We start from the raw sequence: 21299 nt of genomic DNA, 5'->3' as shown, positions 1-21299 counted from the left end.
GATCTCATTCAATGCTTTCAGAATCTTTACTTTTTTTAAATAAATTTGTTAAATATTTTAGTGAGAATATATCCATTGAACAAAAATTAGGGCTGTCAAAAGATTAATTGCGATTAATCGCATCCAAAATAAAAGTTTGTGTTTACATAATATATGTGTGTGTACTCTGTTAATTATTATTTATATATAAATACACACACAACCCAGCCAACATTTATATGTGGGGCCCATATGGGTATGAAATGGGCTGAAAAATGGGCCCCATATGGGATTGTCCGCGGGTTCCATAATGGCCCCATGTTAGTTGCCCACATGAATTTCATATAGGATGACACTTGCCACTAGGTGGGACCCAAGTGGGCAACATGCACAAGACCCATCTCGGTCCCAGCTTTAACCCAGACAAAATTTATATATGGGGCCCATGTGGGTTTGAAATGGGCTGAAAAATGGGCTCAATATGGGATTGTCCGCGGGTTCCATAATGGCCCCATGTTAGTTGCCCACATGGATTTCATATAGGATGACACTTGCCACTAGGTGGGACCCAAGTGGGCAACATACAGAAGACCCATCTCGGTCCCAGCTTTAACCCAGACAAAAATTTTATATGGGGCCCATGTGGGTATGAAATGGGCTGAAAAATGGGCTCAATATGGGATTGTCCGCGGGTTCCATAATGGCCCCATGTTAGTTGCCCACATGGATTTCATATAGGATGACACTTGCCACTAGGTGGGACCCAAGTGGGCAACATGCACAAGACCCATCTCGGTCCCAGCTTTAACCCAGACAAAATTTATATATGGGGCCCATGTGGGTTTGAAATGGGCTGAAAAATGGGCTCAATATGGGATTGTCCGCGGGTTCCATAATGGCCCCATGTTAGTTGCCCACATGGATTTCATATAGGATGACACTTGCCACTAGGTGGGACCCAAGTGGGCAACATACAGAAGACCCATCTCGGTCCCAGCTTTAACCCAGACAAAATTTATATGTGGGGCCCATGTGGGTTTGAAATGGGCTGAAAAATGGGCTCAATATGGGATTGTCCGCGGGTTCCATAATGGCCCCATATTACTTGCCCACATAGATTTCATATAAGATGACACTTGCCACTAGGTGGGACCCAAGTGGGCAACATACAGAAGACCCATCTCAGTCCCAGCTTTAGGTTTTATGTGGGTACTACATGGTTTCTATATGGGCTGAAATACGGGCTGTAAGTGGGTTTGTCCACGGGTTCCATGTTGGCCCCAGCAACTTGTTCATGTGGGTTTTAAGCAGGATTTCACAGGGCTTTAGGTGGGGCACAACTAGGGATCATACGCATGGGGCCCCATTAAGGATCATCTGGGTTCCATCTAAATGAGTAGCAACACCACACAAATACATTTTAAAGCATTAGAGCACACAGTGAGATTAAAAGTTTTTCAAATATCAATTTTATTGAAACTACCAATCACATTATGCTATATTCTGACATTTGCGGAGACAATATTTAAGCTGTTTGAAGAGTATCTTTTTAAAGGTATATACCTAATGTTTAAATAATTGTAATAATTAAAGTTAATACACATTTTGAACCTGTATTTAAACAATCTTTACTCAAAGCTTTGGGCATTTGAACAGGAAATACAGTGAATTAGTGTTGTCAAAAGTACAGACCGCAATACCAAGTCGGTACTGAAATTTAAAAAAAATTTGACGCTTTGAGCACTGTTGATCAGAATCGTAAATAACTCTGATTGCCCATTGTGCTCACACGCTCATCAAATGTGATTGGCTACAATGACCAGCGCTTCAAAAACATGTTGTTAATATAAATCAATTATGCTTTTCACTGAGCGCTTAAACAGATACATATGGGAGTGTTTGAATGCAGGTGCCTATCAACCTACCGGTCCGCTGGTTGATGCCTGCTTGTGCTTTCAAATGCTCCCGCTTTGAAAACACTTTCAAACACTTCTTTCTGCTTTCAAACGCTCCCGTGCGTTGATCATTGTATCCAATCACAGACACATCCAATGAGCGTGTGAGCACAATGGCCAGTCAGGTGTTTACGATTACAGCTCAACAGCGTTCATAGCAGCATTTTTAACATTTCAGTACCGACTTGGTATCGCAGTCGGTACTTTTGAGAACACTAAAATACATACAGTGGGGACAATTACAAGCAGCAGCCACTATACATTTTTCAGTACTGCTTACACTGTAGACAGTCATTTGTGCATTCTAGACACCCTCAGTCCTCCTCCGTCTCTTGTCCCAGTGAACCATTTTGAGAGTTCCCACTCAGCTTCTTGCCGGTTGATCTTTGACATCACCAGTGCAGTCTTTTTGAGAGCCTCTGCAAAACAATTTGTTTTTTAGATATAGCTATACAATATAACATTAAAAATTTCACTTTTTTGCTTGGTTTAATCAGGGTAATATGAAAAATGGTGCTAAATCTGACTAAATGTTATTTTCTGCAGTCGATTTTAAATGTTTAATCTGAATGTAAAAACTGTTTGAATTAGGGCTGTCAAGCAATTACATTTTTTAATCTAATTAATCACACATAAAATTTGCCTGAGAAGTTAGTCCCAAAATATAATTAAAAGTAATCAAATAGAAATATTTTTGGGTGAACTTTACTGTTTGTTTTTATTCATATTGAAATATGAAATTATACTCTAAATAATAAACTAAATGTCTAATGGAGTAAGTCATTGAGTCATTCATTCGATTCGCTCAAATGTGAACGCAACACAGACCCGGGTGGGCAAGAAAAGTAACCTGCGCATGCGTTTTATCAGATGATGTTGTATTTAATTCAATAAAACACATGTAAGGGATGATGGTGTTGATGATTTACCTTGGATACGAGAGTGAGTCTGCAGTGTATGTGTATTCGCACCCAGCACCGGCAGGAACATTGCGCTCTGACACGGACAGTGTAAAAACGCCCAGAGACTGAAACATTTTTGCCCTATATCTTGCATTTTAGGCACACCGTTTTCTTAGGCCTTTTATAGAATTGCATTCTATAGGGTTCATTACGCAGTCAGTTGTTGCCCTGCATCATATTTTTCATGACCTAAGTAGGGGCGGGGCAAGTGCGCTAAATGCGTTAATAATTTTAACGCGTTATTTTTTACCGTAAGTAAATAATCAAAATGTACGCGTTAAATCGACACCCCTAGTTTGAATGAATGATTTAATGACTCACTAAAATACATGTTTCATTACTTTTTTAACAAATCTCTTGTCGCCACCTACGGGTGTAACAATGTGACAATGTGTCAAGTTCCTTTCAAAAGGTGATTTACTTGCTACTGTAGACAGTGTTTATATCTAAACCATAAACTTTTTACTTCTGTGATCATTTGAATAATTGTAACACAGAAATAACAATAGTGTGGTTAAAAAGACCTGAATATTAAGTCTGCATTTTAAAACAAAGGAGGATGGTTAGTATGCAGACCTGCAAACTCAGAGTAAAAAAGGTGACAGTGGGGGGTGGGGGGTGCGTGCCCCGGCTCGATTTTTTTTGTTTGTGATTTTAATATGCAAATTACACATTTCTGAGCGTGACTTAAAGTGAATGACATTTAATATTTTAAAAATAATTTTATTTACAACAAAGAAACGCCTGCAACTCAGGGAAGTGTGACGCATGACACAAATAAAAAGAAAAGACTGACATTAGGGGTGTAACGGTACACAAAACTGACGGTTCGGTACCTTGGTTTAGAAATCACGGTTCGGTACGAGTTCGGTACAGCAGTTTTACAAAATTGCTTTTTATTTATTTTTATATTTAACAGTGGTTTACTGAAGAAGAAAAAGTGTCTGTCCTTGAATTAATTCAATTATATCTAAAAGTTTATTGAAGACATTTCTGTAAACTATATAGGGAGCCCTTACTTGCACACTAATATTAAAGGTCCCGTTTTTCGTGTTTTTTTTTAAGCTTTGATTGTGTTTACAGTGTGCAATATAACATGTGTTCATGTTTCGCGTGTAAAAAAACACAGTATTTTTCACACAATTTACTTATCTGTATACCGCTGTTTTCACTGTCCTCAAAACGGCTTGAAAGATTTCCCTGTTCTATGAAGTCCCTCCTTCAGAAACACGTAACGAGTTCTGATTGTGCCAGCGGTTCCCGTGTTGTGATTCGACAGCAGCTTAGCGCACGCAGAGCGCACGTTACCGGAAGGGTCGCGCCTCTCACCATAACAGGGATGCATGCGCTCAATGATCTCTAAGTACAGCGTCCCTGGGAAAGCCAAACAAAGGTGACTTGACTCCGGGATGAAAATAACAGCGTCTCAACGACATGGCGACAAACATTATACAAACGCAACCGAACGCAGCACTTCCTCTTCTCCACGCGGGAGCAACAAGACCACGCCCCCTTTTTCGCGTACTCTTGTGGGCGGAGGTTAGTCGACATACTGCTCTACTGACGTCATTAAAGCAGGAAATACCAGGATGTAGTCCCAACCGGCCGTTCGCTGGAGGCTTTGAAAGGGAACTTCTGTTAAATAAAATATCTCGCTTGGCATTGAACTTTGAGCTTTATAATTTTACAGGTATTATATATGCTCTAACAGCAACATTACACACTAACTAAAGTTTGAAAAATGGGATCACGAAGAACAGGACCTTTAAAGGTTAACAACAGAGCCAAAACTATTAGCCTAAATTCAGTTGCTATTTATTTTTAGGTATAATAATCAACACTCAAATAACACATTGTATGCAAACATGTAAACTTCGCATAAGGCAGTTTTTGCATTAACTTCTAAATCGAATTGTAAAATTGTTTTTCATCCAATTCATTGTTGAAATATAATAATTTATACAGTGTCTGTCATTTTCATGACAGGTTTATTTAACATGCTTGAAATAATCAAGACATCACTAACAGGTAAAGTAGAATATAATGAATAAATAGGCTAATATAGTGCATATATTTATTGAAAGAGTTGATTTCTCCAGTGAATTAAATTCTGTGGACACTGAATGACTGCCTGAGGTAAATGTGATGCTAACATTACATGACAAGATGGGCATTCATGTTTATTGGTCAGTGATCAGTCACACCACATCGAGCGTCAAAATGGCATTTATCGTTTGAATTTCGTGGTAAAATGGACTGAGTACTTAATATGTTCGTGTGGAAACTCGAAATTGAAATGTGTTCTGCGCTTAAAACAAGCCGACTGTGAACTGTTAAAGATTGCATTCGGAAACAGTTCGGTAACGTTACACGCTTGTGACATAAACGCACACATCAACCTGATCACTTTATTTCGTTTATTTCTACTGGCAGTGAAAACGCAGATATGAATGTTAGCTGTACAACGAATCGTTGTCATTTCGGAAAAAATATTGTGTGGGTGTTTGAAGCGAGATCACAATAATTTAACAATTAATCAGTAGCTCTATTTTCTGATAATATATGTGGCTCTGTACATTTCTGATATGTAGAACTATTACACTTATTTCAAAATCCTAACTACACATTGTATTATGTTAATTGTGTAAAATCTAATTAAGTAAGTACATTTAAAGGAACACCACCGTTTTTAGAAATAGGGCTTACGGTATTCAACATCTTTCCTACATTTAGATATGTGGGCAAATGCATTTTTGTCTCAGTGCATGCATTGTTTTAGTTTGGCAGGGTCGCCGCTAGCTTAGCTTAGCATAATGAATGGAATCCTATGTTGCCAGCTAGCATGTCCTGAGTAAACATGATAAAAAAAAACCCAACCTAATTACTTCTTGTGGCCTGTGTATTCACAACGAGTACAAACAGCGATGCAGATTAAGACTAGGCGATTTCCTAGGCGGGGTGCGTGTCCCAAAACCATAGTTGCTAACCTGTTAGCAACTTAGGTCGTTGGCAATGGGAAATTGCATTGCAACCAACAAAGTTGCTAACTTAGTTAGCAACTATGGTTTTGGGAAACGCACCCCAGATATTGACTTGGGACTATATTATGGGGAAGCACTGCTACTTGGGCGCAGAGATATCACACAACACATGAAATCCCCAAACTTCCGTGAATAGTAGGTGGCTATTTTTCATACAGTACATGAATGGCAATGAACATGGCTGATTTTGTTAGAGACGAAGAGGGTTACTTAGAAAGTCAAGATCCAGAACCATAGCTTGAGTTTTCAGAAGAGGAGCTACGCCTGCGTGCTTTGGAAATAGAATGACAAGAGGAGGAAGTTGCGATCGCTCAACAGCCGGAGGACGTGAGGAGGATTTTTCCGGTGTGATAAAGTGAACTGGAAAAAACTGCATCGCTATTTGTACTCATTGTGTATACGCAGGCCACAAGAAGTAATTAGGTGTTTTTTGTTTTTTTTGATCACTTTTACTCGGGACATGCTACCTGGCAACATAGGATTCCATTCATTATGCTAAGCTAGCAGCGACCCTGCCAAACTAAAACAATGCATGCACGGAGACAAAAATGCATTTGCCCACATATCTAAATGTAGGAAAGATGTTGAATAAGCCCCATTTCTAAAAACGATGGAGTGTTCCTTTAATTAAATTAAGTAAAATCAAAACACCTCACATATCACAAAAGGTTCATGAATCCATTCCATACCATAAGTGATAGTGCAGCAGTGCTCCATGCAGTGTAGCAGATGAAGAACAATCCTCCACCAAATCGCCATTAATCAGCGGAATCCCCGGTCAATCTGGGGTGGGGTCGGCTGACAAGTCCTTAAAAAGAAATGTATTGAAAAATACAACAAAATGTATTGAAATTCTAACAACATTTGCCATTATAAAACATTCAGACAACATGAACAAATGGTGAACTTTGAGACTTAGTTTGTATACAATTAAAATGTTAAACATATTTATATTCATATATATATATATATATATATATATATAAAAAAAATGAAATACCCAAATTACATTGGATTCACAACAACGGTCTCTTTTCCTAGATGTATCATAGCAAGGTAAACAAAATTGTAGCTTTAAAAAAGCCAAATGGCACACAGATATCAATCTAATAAATTTACCTGCAGCCGCATTTTTCCTGTCATGACATCTCTGAGAGTCATGAGGGTCTTTCCCTTGATGTTCTCCAGTGAATTAAATAAAGGACTGATGATGATGATGGTGATAAGTTCTTCTTTCTTTATGTCACTTCAGAGGAAGATAAGACAAAAGTTACTCAGATTTATTATCACTAGTGGAGGAAAAGGAAATGTCTTACAAATGTAATTTTGATGATGAAAATAACTTTTAACTACATTAATCCCAATGTAAGGTTTAGAAACAATGGTTAAAACAGACTAATATCTTACTGCAGTTGATAAATGGATTCGTTTCTGGATCTTCTTCCAGTGCTTGATCAAAAATAAATGTAAACAGACATCTTATCATTAGCAGTTGGCTGTGATCTACATAGAGTTTCCTAGTGTAAATGATGCTTTTATCAGTCACTTTACTAATTCCAATGTCCCTCGTTTTAAACTAACGTTACAACATTATGATACATGAGAGGAAACATTGAAATACGTCCAAATACGCTAATCGCGATTAGCATCTCATTTCAACATCTTTAATGAAGCAGTAAGTTACACAGACACTGCAGGTTGTAACGTTACGTCTGTTACCCATTTCTAAAGCTCTCATGTGTACACAGAGCATTTATTTAAGTTAATGAACACCATTAACACAAGATTTGTTTATCTGCATTATTTAATATTCCATTAACTATATTAACACGCTCATCCGCTTATTTTAATTGGATACCTTTTAAACAAATATATTTATTTAGGCTATTCATCTATCTGTGTATCTAAAATGATATTGGGATACATACATTAAGTAACGTTACATGAACACACAACACAACTTTACTATGACTGAAAAATATTATCTTACCTGATATTGCATATGTTTGCAGTACCTCACAGATCCAGTCTGAGTCTGACCCTTCCTCTGTGTTCTCATTCCAGCTTTTGTTCTCCGCTAACATGCCACAACTCAAATTAGTTAAAAAATATTAACTTAACAGACATTAATCGGGGACTGACAGAAATCTTGCTGAGCAGTAGCACGCGACTCGTTACCAATTCAAACCCACGTATTTTGAAACTCGACCGGTAAAAGGGCGCGCACAGTTGTCATTGGCCAGTTACGTAGATGACAGCACGATTAACCAATCATGATGCAAAGAAGCAAGGTGAAACAACCAATAGCAATTGTTTCAGCATGGTAATGGAAAGATTATTTTATTTTTCAAAGAAATGTATGTGTTTAGTGTTATTTAGGCTGTATTATTTGATTAGCTGGTCGAATAGTATTTTCATGACAAAGTATATATAAAATACATTACTGCATGGTAAACTATAGCCTCACACACAAAATTGTACACAAAATCACACAAAAAGTTTATGCTGCACTGCTCTCCAGGATTAAATGACATCCATTATTATTATTATTGATACTTATAATAATTATATTTTAACATATACATTTAGATTTTTGAATGGTTTTGAACGAAATAGATAAAATGCTAACAAAATAATAATTTGAAAGGCATATATTTCTTGAAGACATGACATTGAGTCAACATACAGATCTGGAAAAAAAATGTATATTGATTTATAAGGGTTTTTTTTAACCTTTTTCAACAGCTTAGCATTACATGTTATATCAACATTGTGTCAACGTTGAAACAACAACTTACATTATTTTAACCATATTTAAACTTTGAAGGAAAGTGCTGACTAGGATTGAAAAAGAAAATTAAACTGCACTTTATTATGTAACGTTTGCTTTATTAAAAAAGTTTGTTTGCTGCAAGTATGATTTCTTGCAGTTTTTTGTTCGCTTTGTTACTATTTTCACAAGCAAGGTGTACATTTTCAAAACTCATAGTGCTAATAGCACAACAGATCATCAAAAGTGCACTTTTTTCAAACATTTCAGCATATTTTCAATTGTGTGAATACAATACACAAAACCACAAAGTATCCTTTTCACTATACAAAATAAGTGTTTCATCTTTATAAATGTTTAATTCACAGTTCATTGGACCGAAATATTTGCAATTTGTGAATAGAGCAGAATAGAGTATAAGGGAGTGGAAATAGTCAATGACGGTGTAACATCAGACAGATGGCATGAAATATAGCATTTTACATTACAGTATGTATGCCATGTGATACTGTAAACCGATTACCATGGTAGAGACTGTCACATTACTGTAACTGTAACCCTTATAAAGCTCAACTATACAGTAGATTCAGTCAAATACAGTGAGAACATTTATTGGCTGCAAACTCTGATATAGCACAGAACCTCATGGCAGTGTCATAACTTTATCACACCAGATAACACACTGAATACTATTACAAACATCATGGGTTCAATGACACAAGTTAGGTAATGTAAGTGTATTTTCTAATGAGGCATATGTAGCCTGTGTTACTGTAAATAATTCAGCAACGAGGGAGATTTGAAACAAGTATCTTGCATTGTTCGCTGTTGGATGAACTGATTGTTTAAAGTACTAAACTGAAAGAAGATAATATTGTTGTGTTTCGGTGATTAAACCAACATATTATAATAATCTTGTGTTTGAAACAATGATTATGTGGGCTGAAAATATGTGCAACTGAATGAAAGCATGAGATCAGGTTTTGAAAGAATGACGAGCTGTTACAAGTGTGAGCAGTTTGGATTTTTGTACCAAGAGTTTTGAAAATGTACACCTTACTTGTGAAAATAGTACCAAAGCGAATAAAAAAAAACTGTAATTTACATTGGATTCCCTTCAAAAATATGAATTTCCATTCTATCTTTCTTTACTTGGACTATTTCACCATCTGATGAGCCTTACCTTTCAATGTTCAAGATAATATACCTCATCATTTATATACTGAATTATATACCCAGGTAGAAGAAATCAAAACTAGCAACAACCATGTGCAACAGCCATTATAATCCCATTATTTTGATAGATTAAGTAGCCTTTTGTAACCCATTCTTCATTTTCATATTCTTCATATCAAAATATTTTGAACAATTTGTATACATTTTAAAATAACTGTATGGAGATAAGCATTTGCTGTAACTCACAAAATCAGACCACAAAAATTTACACATTTGATATTTAATGTTAATGACTGTGTCTCTTGCCCAATTTCAGACACTAAAATATGTGTACCAGGCCATTTCTGACACCACCAGGGTTTGACCTAGTTTACCTCTACCAGGGTTCTTCAACTCCTGACTTCTGAACTCATCAACAGCCTTTAAGATAGTTTTTCTTGCTGAGTTTAATTCTAGCTTTAACCAAACATGCCAAACAAGCTAATAACAATGTTCCAAATTACTTGTAAGTTAAAACAGGTATGTTTGATTGGGGTTGGTTTTAATGTCTGCTGGACACCAGCCCTCCAGGACTGGAGCTGAACAGTCCTGGCATATATTATACTCACATATAATGCACTCCTAACCCCATTATTCTCTTACCCAACCCACCCATTTTTGGCTTGTTTGCCCATATTTGGTTTGTCCAAAAGTGCTCCATATGTATTTCTCCATTCTGACACTGATCCAAATATTACCTATGTGGGTACTACCCATAGACTGTATAAAACATGACGTCTCCAGTAGGTTTCTGAAGAGCATTTTTAAAGCCCAAAGTGGACGGAGCCAGCTGGAAGGTTGCCACTTGGTGCTACCTTGGACCCATGTAGGCAGCCTATATGGGGCTGATTGTGTGTCCTACTCATATGGTTTATCAAAGCGGGCCCCATATGAGTTTGCCCATTCAGAACCCATATAGAGATTACCTATGTGGGTACTACCTTGGGCCCATGTAGGCAGCCTATATGGGACTGATTGTGTTTGCCCATGTCTCACCCATATTGTTTATCAAAGCGGGCCCCATATGAGTTTGCCCATTCAGAACCCATATAGAGGTTACCTATGTGGGTACTATCTTGGGCCCATGTAGGTAGCCTATATGGGACTGATTGTGTTTGCCCATGTCTGACCCATATGGTTTGCCCAAGCGCGCCCCATATGTATTTCCCCATTCAGAAACCATATAGAGGTTACCTATGTGGGTACTATCTTGGGCCCATGTGGGTAGCCTATATGGGACTGATTGTGTTTGCCCATGTCTGACCCATATGGTTTGCCCAAGCGGGCCCCATATGTATTTCCCCATTCAGAAACCATAAAGAGATTACCTATGTGGGTACTATCTTGGGCCCATGTGGGTAGCCTATATGGGACTGATTGTGTTTGCCCATGTCTGACCCATATGGTTTGCCCAAGCGGGCCCAATATGTATTTCCCCATTCAGAAACCATAAAGAGATTACCTATGTGGGTACTATCTTGGGCCCATGTGGGTAGCCCATATGGGACTGATTGTGTTTGCCCATATCTGACCCATATGGTTTGCCCAAGCGGGCCCAATATGTATTTCCCCATTCAGAAACCATAAAGAGATTACCTATATGGGTTCTACCATGGGCCCATGTGGGTAGCCTATATGGGACTCATTGTGTTTGCCCATGTCTGACCCATATGGTTTGCCCAAACGGGCCAAATATGTATTTTCCCATTCAGAACCCATATAGAGGTTACCTATGTGGGTACTATCTTGGGCCCATGTAGGCAGCCTATATGGGACTGATTGTGTTTACCCATGTCTGTCCCATATGGTTTGCCCAAGCGGGCCCAATATGTATTTCCCCATTCAGAACCCATATAGAGGTTACCTATGCGGGTACTATCTTGGGCCCATGTAGGCAGCCTATATGGGACTGATTGTGTTTACCCATGTCTGTCCCATATGGTTTGCCCAAGCGGGCCCAATATGTATTTCCCCTTTCAGAACCCATATAGAGGTTACCTATGTGGGTACTATCTTGGGCCCATGTGGGTAGCCTATATGGGACTGATTGTGTTTACCCATGTCTGACCCATATGGTTTGCCCAAGCGGGCCCAATATGTATTTCCCCATTCAGAACCCATATACAGGTTACCTATATGGGTTCTACCATGGGCCCATGTGGACAGCCTATATGGGACTGATTGTGTTTGCCCATGTCTGACCCATATGGTTTGCCCAAGCGGGCCCAATATGTATTTCCCCATGCAGAACCCATATAGAGGTTACCTATGTGGGTACTATCTTGGGCCCATGTGGGTAGCCTATATGGGACTGATTGTGTTTACCCATGTCTGACCCATTTGGTTTTCCCAAGCGGGCCCAATATGTATTTCCCCATTCAGAACCCATATAGAGGTTACCTATATGGGTTCTACCATGGGCCCATGTGGGCAGCCTATATGGGACTGATTGTGTTTGCCCATGTCTGACCCATATGGTTTGCCCAAGCGGGCCCAATATGTATTTCCCCATTCAGAACCCATATAGAGGTTACCTATGTGGGTACTATCTTGGGCCCATGTGGGTAGCCTATATGGGACTGATTGTGTTTACCCATGTCTGACCCATATGGTTTGCCCAAGCGGGCCCAATATGTATTTCCCCATTCAGAACCCATATAGAGGTTACCTATATGGGTTCTACCATGGGCCCATGTGGGCAGCCTATATGGGACTGATTGTGTTTGCCCATGTCTGACCCATATGGTTTGCCCAAGCGGGCCCAATATGTATTTCCCCATTCAGAACCCATATAGAGGTTACCTATGTGGGTACTATCTTGGGCCCATGTGGGTAGCCTATATGGGACTGATTGTGTTTACCCATGTCTGACCCATATGGTTTGCCCAAGCGGGCCCAATATGTATTTCCCCATTCAGAACCCATATAGAGGTTACCTATATGGGTTCTACCATGGGCCCATGTGGGCAGCCTATATGGGACTGATTGTGTTTGCCCAAGTCTGACCCATATGGTTTGCCCAAGCGGGCCCAATATGTATTTCCCCATTCAGAACCCATATAGAGGTTACCTATGTGGGTTCTACCATGGGCCCATGTGGGTAGCCTATATGGGACTGATTGTGTTTGCCCATGTCTGACCCATATGGTTTGCCCAAGCGGGCCCAATATGTATTTCCCCATTCAGAACCCATATAGAGGTTACCTATGTGGGTACTATCTTGGGCCCATGTAGGCAGCCTATATGGGACTGATTGTGTTTGCCCATGTCTACCCCATTTGGTAAACCCATATGGGGCCCATTTGTTTTGCCCATTTTAAGCCCATGCACTCATTTCCCATTTGTGACCCAGCTAGGACCCACATTGGTAGCCCACCAGTTTTCTCCCATATGGGACCTACTTAGCTGACCCGAGTGGGCCCCATATAAGATGCCCATTTTTGGACCATGCCCACTTGGTTCCCATGTAGCCCAAGCATAAACCACGTGGGGCCCACATATACATGTTGGCTGGGAAGCATGTATATATTTAAGAAAAAAATATTATTTTTATATATAAAACATTTATATTTATATATATTATAGATTATATAAATGTATATACAGTATATACATGCAAATATTTCTTAAATATATACATGAATGTGTGTGTATTTATATATAAATAATAATTAACAGAGTACACACACATATATTATGTAAACACAAACTTTTATTTTGGATGCGATTAATCGCGATGAATCTTTTGACAGCCCTAACAAAAATGAATTCTTTTATTCATCAAAATAAACAGAAAATAGTACAAACTTTGCTAAAGTGATTGTTTTGAACAAGTATATCTAGACATTATTAAAAACATTATTTTAGCTAAAGTACTTGTATTCGCCCCCGGCTGGTGAGCCATCTCATACATTTATAAGATCTTTAAACAAACAAACCACTTTTATGATTTATTTTCACACAAAATCTGTTGCTCCATCTATGTTCAATACAAAAACACATTTCTTTTTCTGCAGTCACACACTATGTGAGTAGTGAAAAGCGCATTTTTCTTAAGGTGTGCCTTCAGCCCTGTTGTACCCTATTATTATTTTTTGTTAGAGTAATTTCAGCTTATGTCAAATCAGCCAGAATTTCTGTGTAAATATTCTGACTTCAGTGGTTTAGTCTAGACTCCAGCCTTTCTCGGTGCCAGACCCTTGTGGGCGAAAAAATAAATCTGTTAGGCCTTGAGTGGCGTGGATTCTGATTGCTTCCACTTGATACAACCAATTCTGATGGTGGTAAATCCCACATCATGATTGCTGCCAACACGTCACATCAGTCCTTGAACATCGCCAGTGAACTCCTGCTCCGTGAAGACATCTGCCCCAGCCAATGGACAACCAGTGGAATGAGGCTGGCACATCTAAGAAGGTTTGCATTCCCTGCAAAGCAAAGCCTCTTCCTCTAGAAAGACTAATGTATATGCTCTTTACAATCGGAGTACATCCCAAAGGATAAACTCATAACGTTTTTTCAATTTCCAATCAGATACCTATTTTTGTTTCAATATGCCACATTACAAAAGTTGAAACGCATTCCGAATGCCATTGTGTGCTTTTTAAATCGGATGCCTTTCCCTCTTTTCCTCAGCGAAATGAGTTCAAACAGCTGTAGAGCCATCCAGAAATGAAACATAACAGTAATTAAGCTCTTCACAAAACGAGCCCAGCGTGTTTAGTTAATTCTTTATTTCGCGAGCATTTAAGCAAACCTGCGACGTGAATCCCTCGGCTGTGCTCGTTGGGACAGAATTACATCACGGGTCCCTCGTGAGGCTTCCGATTTCTCATTTTCTTTCTCATCTCCCATTTTATTTCTCATACTATTGTTTGGTTTCATCATTACTGAAGACATGATGGGCCAGGGCTCCATTTCCCGCACGTCCAAATGTCTCTGTTATGGCTGGCCGTGGTGAGGTAATCAGAGAGGGACAGCAGGATAGTGAGGTCATTAATCTGAGACGTTACTTGTAGATGGAGATTGATAAGCCGTAAAATCCAATATGGCGGCATGGCGCTGCAGACAGAGTGGACTTACGGCAGAGAAACTTGGGCAAAACTAGTGTGCATTATAAAGAGAAAAATGCAAGATTATAACAGCATGATATATGGGGACATATCATAGATATTTTGCTATTTGAAACAAGAGTTTCATGTACTGTTACAGTATCTTAGAATATTTCTACATGCCCTTCACAGCCAGGTTTTGGCATTTTGAACTCGATTTTTGTATTTTCAGTGTTTTATTCCACATTGCTATGTGGTTCCTAGAGTGTTTAGAGTGGTTGCCAGGGTGTTTCTATGTAGTTGCAAATGTATTAAGAATATTTTCATTATGTTTCTGTGCAGTTCCTCAAATGTTGGTGGTGGTTGCCAGGGTGTTGCTATGCAGATGCCAATGAGTTCGGAATATTTTTAATATGTTACAGTGCAATTCTTAAAGTGTTGTGGGTAGTTGTCAGGGTGTTGCTAATGTGTTTGGAATATTTTTATTACATTGCAATGCTGCTTTGCCTGTTTTTGTCTGGTTTTTAGAGCATTGCTATGTGGTTCCTAGAGGTTTGAGAGTGGTTGCCAGGGTGTTGCTATGCAATTGCCAATGTGTTTGGAATATTTTTAATACATTGCTATGCTGTTCCTATGCAGAACATTGCTTTGTTTTGTTCGGTTTTTAGAGCATTGATATGCAGTGCCTAAAATGTTTTAGGTGGTTGCCAGGGTGTTGCTAAACATATGTTAATGAGTTTGTAATATTTTAGTACATTACAGTGCAATTCCTACAGTGTTGTGGGTAGTTACCAGGGTGTTGCTATGCAGTTGCTAATGTGTTTGGAATATTTTTAAAACATTGCTATGCTGTTCCTAAGCAGAACATTGCTTTGTATTTTTTGTCTGGATTTTAGAGCATTGCTATGTGGTTGTCTTTTGGGTGGTTGCCAGGGTGTTGCTATGCAGTTGATAATGTGCTCTGAATATTATTGGTGTATTCTGAGAGTGTTGTGGATAGTTGCCTTGGTGTGCAAGGCAGACTGAGTCTGTTCTGAGTGTAGCACTTTGCTAATGCGGTGTAATGAGTGGTTGCCAGGGCGTTGCTATGCAGTTGTTAATGTGTTCTAATTATTTTTAGTGCATTGCTATGTGGTTCCAAGATTGTTGTGGTTAGTTGTCAGGGTGTTGCAAATGTATTTTGAGCCTGTTATAAGTGTAGAACTTTGTTAATGCTGTGTTATGAGTGGTTGTCAGGGTGTTGCTATGCAGTTAATGTGCTCTGAGTATTACTAGTGCATTGATATGTGGTTCTGAGAGTGTTGTGGATAGTTTCCATGGTGTTTCTATAAAGTTTTGAGTCTGTTCTAAGTATATAACTTTGCCAATGCGGTGTTATGAGTGGTTGTCAGGGCGTTGCTATGAAGTTGTTAAGGTGTTCTATGCTATGTAATTCCCTAAAATGCTGTCGGTGGAGTGTATTTAGTTTTTTCCTATAATGTTGTGGGTGGTTTCCAGGGCGTTGCTATGCAATTGTTAGTGTGTTCTGAAATGTTTTAGCGAATTGCAATGCAAAATGTTGTGGGTGGTTGCCAGGGGGTTGCTATGCAGTTTACATTGAGTTCTTTGTTATTGTCAGTGCTGTTTTATGCAGTTCCTAGGATGTTGTGGGTGGTTGTCAGGCCATTGTTATGCATTGAGAAAGTGTTCTGAGTGTTTTTTTAGTGGATTTTTATAAGTGGATCCAAACAATGCTTTAAAGTTAGTGAGTCATAACGGTCATTTAGTTCTAAAAGTTTTTGAAAGCTATTGTATAAGACTAAATCACGTTGTAAAGAACTTTGACTATCATTATACATGGGCTTTGGGTAAAATGCTGTAGACTGTGGTTTTTAATGAATAGAGCGGTTCTGTCTCCCTCCCTCTTGCAGTAGGATAGTCTGTTTCCTCCAAAGGCCGCCATTTGAATTAATTATGGATGTGACGGAATATCTCTAAGGATTTTTCTGATAAACATTGATTACCACAGCAAACACAGGAAACACTAGGGACTGCAATAAACAATACATCAGCGGATGAATATGCAACAAAGAAGCAGCCTTTTCTGTTTATGGGAAAAAATAGAATCATCTAATGTATCTTTCAAAGCTAACATGAAAAAACGAAGATTAGAACTAAGACTCGATTTAAGATTAATTGAGGCAAGACGGATGGAAACTATTCCCTGGTACTTTGTTTGAGGCGCTTTATTAAGAATATGAGATGTGGCACAGGCGTTTAGCACTAGATCTGTATCAAAGTGAGGTTTCGTGAAAGTACGTGTTGCTGAATTTTTAAAGGTTTGGAAAAAGCCTTGGAAAAAAGTCTGCAGGGCTTCCTTTGATCTGTTCCTACACCCTCCTGATATTTATAGTGCATATCAGCTCAGGGTCAACCTTTGTGTAAACTTCTTTAATAAATGCATTTACATTATATTAGGTCTGATTATTCACTGTTTAATATTCTCAAAGCTCGTTTGAAAATGAAGCCGGTAATGAGATTCCAAAAGAGCATTTAATCTGCATTTCAGACTCTTTGCTATGAAATAAGAAAAGTTTTTTTTTATGTATTCATTATATTTTTTCAGTACTTAAGTACAGAGACAGAGATAAAAAGATTTTATAACGCTTGATATCTCATTTCATATTCTCTATTTCATGTTCCCGTTTTGGAGGGAAAATGAGTCACATTATAGTGTTACCTTGATAAAATCTGCATGTTTTGGAACATTTTACTGCTTTTTACTTTCTTTCTTTCTTAGTTCAGGAGACTTCATCAAGTATCAGATGTTTCTCCTTAGAAAAAAAGACAAAAAGGGAAAAAACTGTCAACACGATAAGAGAATTGACTGTTGTAGCTCTTTATTTTCCTTAAGATAAAAATATATTAATATGTATGTATAATAATGTAAAAGAAAATTTATATTAATAATCTATACAAGTAATCTAAGCCATTTTAAAGTATTATTGTAAAAATGACAGTCAGTAGTAATTAAATCAATTATATAATGATATAAATAATGTGTTTATAATAATATTATTGTTGAATTATTATGGAAAAATATTAAAATGTAACATTCAGTTAAGAACAGGTGCAGCATTGCATACAAACCATAGGTCAAATTAAAATAAACAGTTTAAATTAATGTTTCGAATGAGTTTTTATTTAAAATTAAAAATTTAGTTAACGGGATCATGAACTGGCTTTATGATTTTTTTTTATACTGTTGTTTGAGGTCAACTTATGACGTTTGCGTGGTTTTTACATTCAAAAACATCATAATGAATAAGTAATAGGCTATTTTCTGCCCTGGTTTTGAGGCTCTCTGAAAAACGCTCAGTTTTTATGGGCACTGAAGACTTGGAAGTAAACGTCCACGACTAGAATTGGATAAGATTTGCATATTTAATGAGCTACATATTTAACGATCTGTAACAATGCAATACTATCACATATAAAAAACATGTTGTGTGTTGCACCATTCCTGTCGGATCCAATATAGAAGGCGCAGCATTGTGTTTTAATCTCAATATGTCTGCAAATCCAGTCTCGACCTGCGTCTTGTTTACAAACGAATCCGCAGTGAAATGAAGCGAACAAAACGCGCAATGTCTTCCCCACGTGAGCTGAATCTTCATTAAAAATGAAGTTCAACCACTCATTCCTAATATTAGAATCCGAAGGAAGCTTATGCAGGGACTGTGTTCTTCCACAACCAGACACAACGCAATATCTTGCTATCTTCGGCATGTTTATTGCTTGGTAGCGCGATCCGTTTAGCTCCAAGAGTCGGTGGGCGAGGCTACAGAATCAGGCATTGTTCTTTTTCTGTTGAGGCAGTGTTTCAGCACACAAGGACGTCAAGAGTCGACATATTCTGAGATTGAGCGTTTGCTGGTCCTGGTGTCAATAAAAGCTTGTCTTTGACTAACAAGGACGTTTTCAGCTCCGAAACGTACAGGATATTCTTATATCACGATTAACTTTTATATATCAAAGGATCAAGGGAAAGTTGATTTGTCAATTCATCACCCCTTTAAAGTTTTAGTCAACTTATTTTGTGTTTTCTATGTCTATATAGTTTTTAGGGCTGGGTAAAAAATATTGATTTCTCGATTTTAATCGATTTTCACTTTTGCAAAACAACATCGATTCTTAAATCCCAAGAATCGATTAGTCATCCTGTTTTCAGAATGAAATAAATATTGTAGCGCACCTCCCATCCAATAATAGCAAAAATCTTTGTGCGTTATTACTATTGATATGAAACAAAGTCTCATATTTCAAATAACATCTTTTTTTTTTTTTTTAAGAGATTCAAAAACATAAACCGTTTTGGCGCTGTGGCGCAAGATCTCGAGCAAACATGAACGGATCTTCTCTTCCGCCTTAATACCAGTAACAGCGCAAAATAAACATGAATGAGCTTCTGAAAGTGTGTTAAAAGATACAGGACAACTTACCGAAATCCATATCATGCCACATCGAATAGCTCAATCAGTGTTTCAACCGCAGATAGACATAACTTAGCCTGCATAAAACGGCTTGTAAACAATGTCATGTAACGTCACATTTACCTCAGAAAAACCATATCCAGTGTCCATAAACTCGTTAGTCAGCTAGAAAAATTAACTCTAGAGAGGAGCATTTTGCTAATTATATGCACCACATTACATAGGCTGGGCCTGTTCATTGTCATTTTAAATCTTCTTCAATATTTAATGCATGCATGTATGAACTCATCTGGCAAGTTTTTATGACAGCCACCATTTAAATGTTTATATTTCAAAAAACGAATTAGAGTATATGATTGTGTAATTGTAAAGTTAATATTATAACTTTATTATTATTTATGTTTGTATACAAATCAGTAAATTTTTACCTTCAATATTATAGTAGGCTAATTTAGTACTAACTGACTCCCATAGTTTACAACATTAGTTCAGAGATTTGTTTTCCTTGAGAAACTTTGCCACGTATTGTGCCTGATATATCCAAAATAATCAATATTGAATCAAATCGAATCGAAAATTGAATCGAGTTAAAAGCTTGTGAATCGAAATCGAGTCAAATTGTGAAATTTGTGTCAATACCCAGCCCTAATAGTTTTTATACATTTTTATTTTAGTTTTAATTCTTTTAGCACATCAAGTTAAACTAAATGAAAATGGCAACTTATATTTTCTATTTAATTTTAAGTTGACGTTTATTTGATTTCAAGTAACATTTGTTTTTTTGGCTTTAGTTTCATTCTGATTATATCACAGAGGAAAATGATGAAGTACAGTATAATGTTTATTTAATAAAAAAAGAGCACTAACCCATTGCATCAAAACATCATACATTTTTTGTGTAATTTTATAGTGCATATACACACTGTCTTTAATCCCTGACGCGCGTCTCCTATCAACACTGGTTTGTATCTACATCGGCAGATGCCACAACTCTAAATCTACCAACCAGTAAACCCCTCCTCTTAAGCCGAGGATTGTGGGTAACTACTGGGATCAAATTTGGTCGGCATCGACCGTGTCCCCATACTCTCTTCTTCAAAGCCAAAGGCTTGCCTGTCCTTTTGCGACTGTGCCTTTTTTATTTTGCCTGAAAGACTCTTTGATGGGCTTAATACATTTAAGGGCCCTCTGCTCGAAAAGACGGCAGATAGAAAAGAAAAAGAGAGTGGAAAGACGACAAAATAAAGCATCTTTTCTAAGAAACAAGGTCCCTTAGGAGAATACAACCTCGACTCCATATAGCCACACGTTTGATTGTCCCCAGTATGTGTGTGTGTGTGTGTGTGTGTTCGTTCTATTCTGTGGCGTCCCACAGTCACCCTAGAGAGTCTTGTAAATGGACACGGCACTGTTGAGATGTTTGTCTTGTGGACAGCGGGAGCTGAGAGATCTCAGACAGACCCACTGCAGAAATGAAGAGGAATAACGCGTGAGGATTAAAAACCCCCAACATCGACAACGATGCAAACAAATCTATGACAAATTATTTGGCTTTCCATTATTCATTGCATACTAATTATTCATTAGTTTCCGAGTTGCTTTTGATGGCGGAAGAGTGAATTTGACTTGTTAAAAACTCGATTTTGACTTCCACAAGAGGAAATTAAAACGCTAGTGGTAAAATTAACTGGATATCTTCTTGAAATGTAAAAATACTGTTTTATCTATTCCAAAAAAGTGTGTGTGTGTGTGTGTGTGTGTGTGTGTGTGTGTGTGTGTGTGTGTGTGTGTGTGTGTGTGTGTGTGTGTGTGTGTGTGTGTGTGTGTGTGTGTGTGTGTGTGTGTGTGTGTGTG

General features: G+C 38.0%; 1 long non-coding RNA gene across 1 annotated transcript; it reads right to left on the bottom strand.

The window, feature by feature from the left end:
- Positions 1–1421: 1421 nt before the first annotated feature.
- On the bottom strand, positions 1422–8143 carry LOC307120575. The gene is made up of 5 exons (XR_013815816.1): positions 7928–8143; positions 7345–7386; positions 7057–7183; positions 6627–6745; positions 1422–2353 (listed from the first exon to the last, which is right to left on the bottom strand). It is a non-coding gene; the product is annotated as an uncharacterized lncRNA (long non-coding RNA).
- Positions 8144–21299: the final 13156 nt, after the last annotated feature.

The sequence above is a fragment of the Gobio gobio genome (assembly GCF_949357685.1).
Source record: "Gobio gobio genome assembly, chromosome: 24".
Classification (NCBI taxonomy): Eukaryota; Metazoa; Chordata; class Actinopteri; order Cypriniformes; family Gobionidae; genus Gobio; species Gobio gobio.
This window is presented reverse-complemented; position numbering and strand designations above follow the sequence as displayed.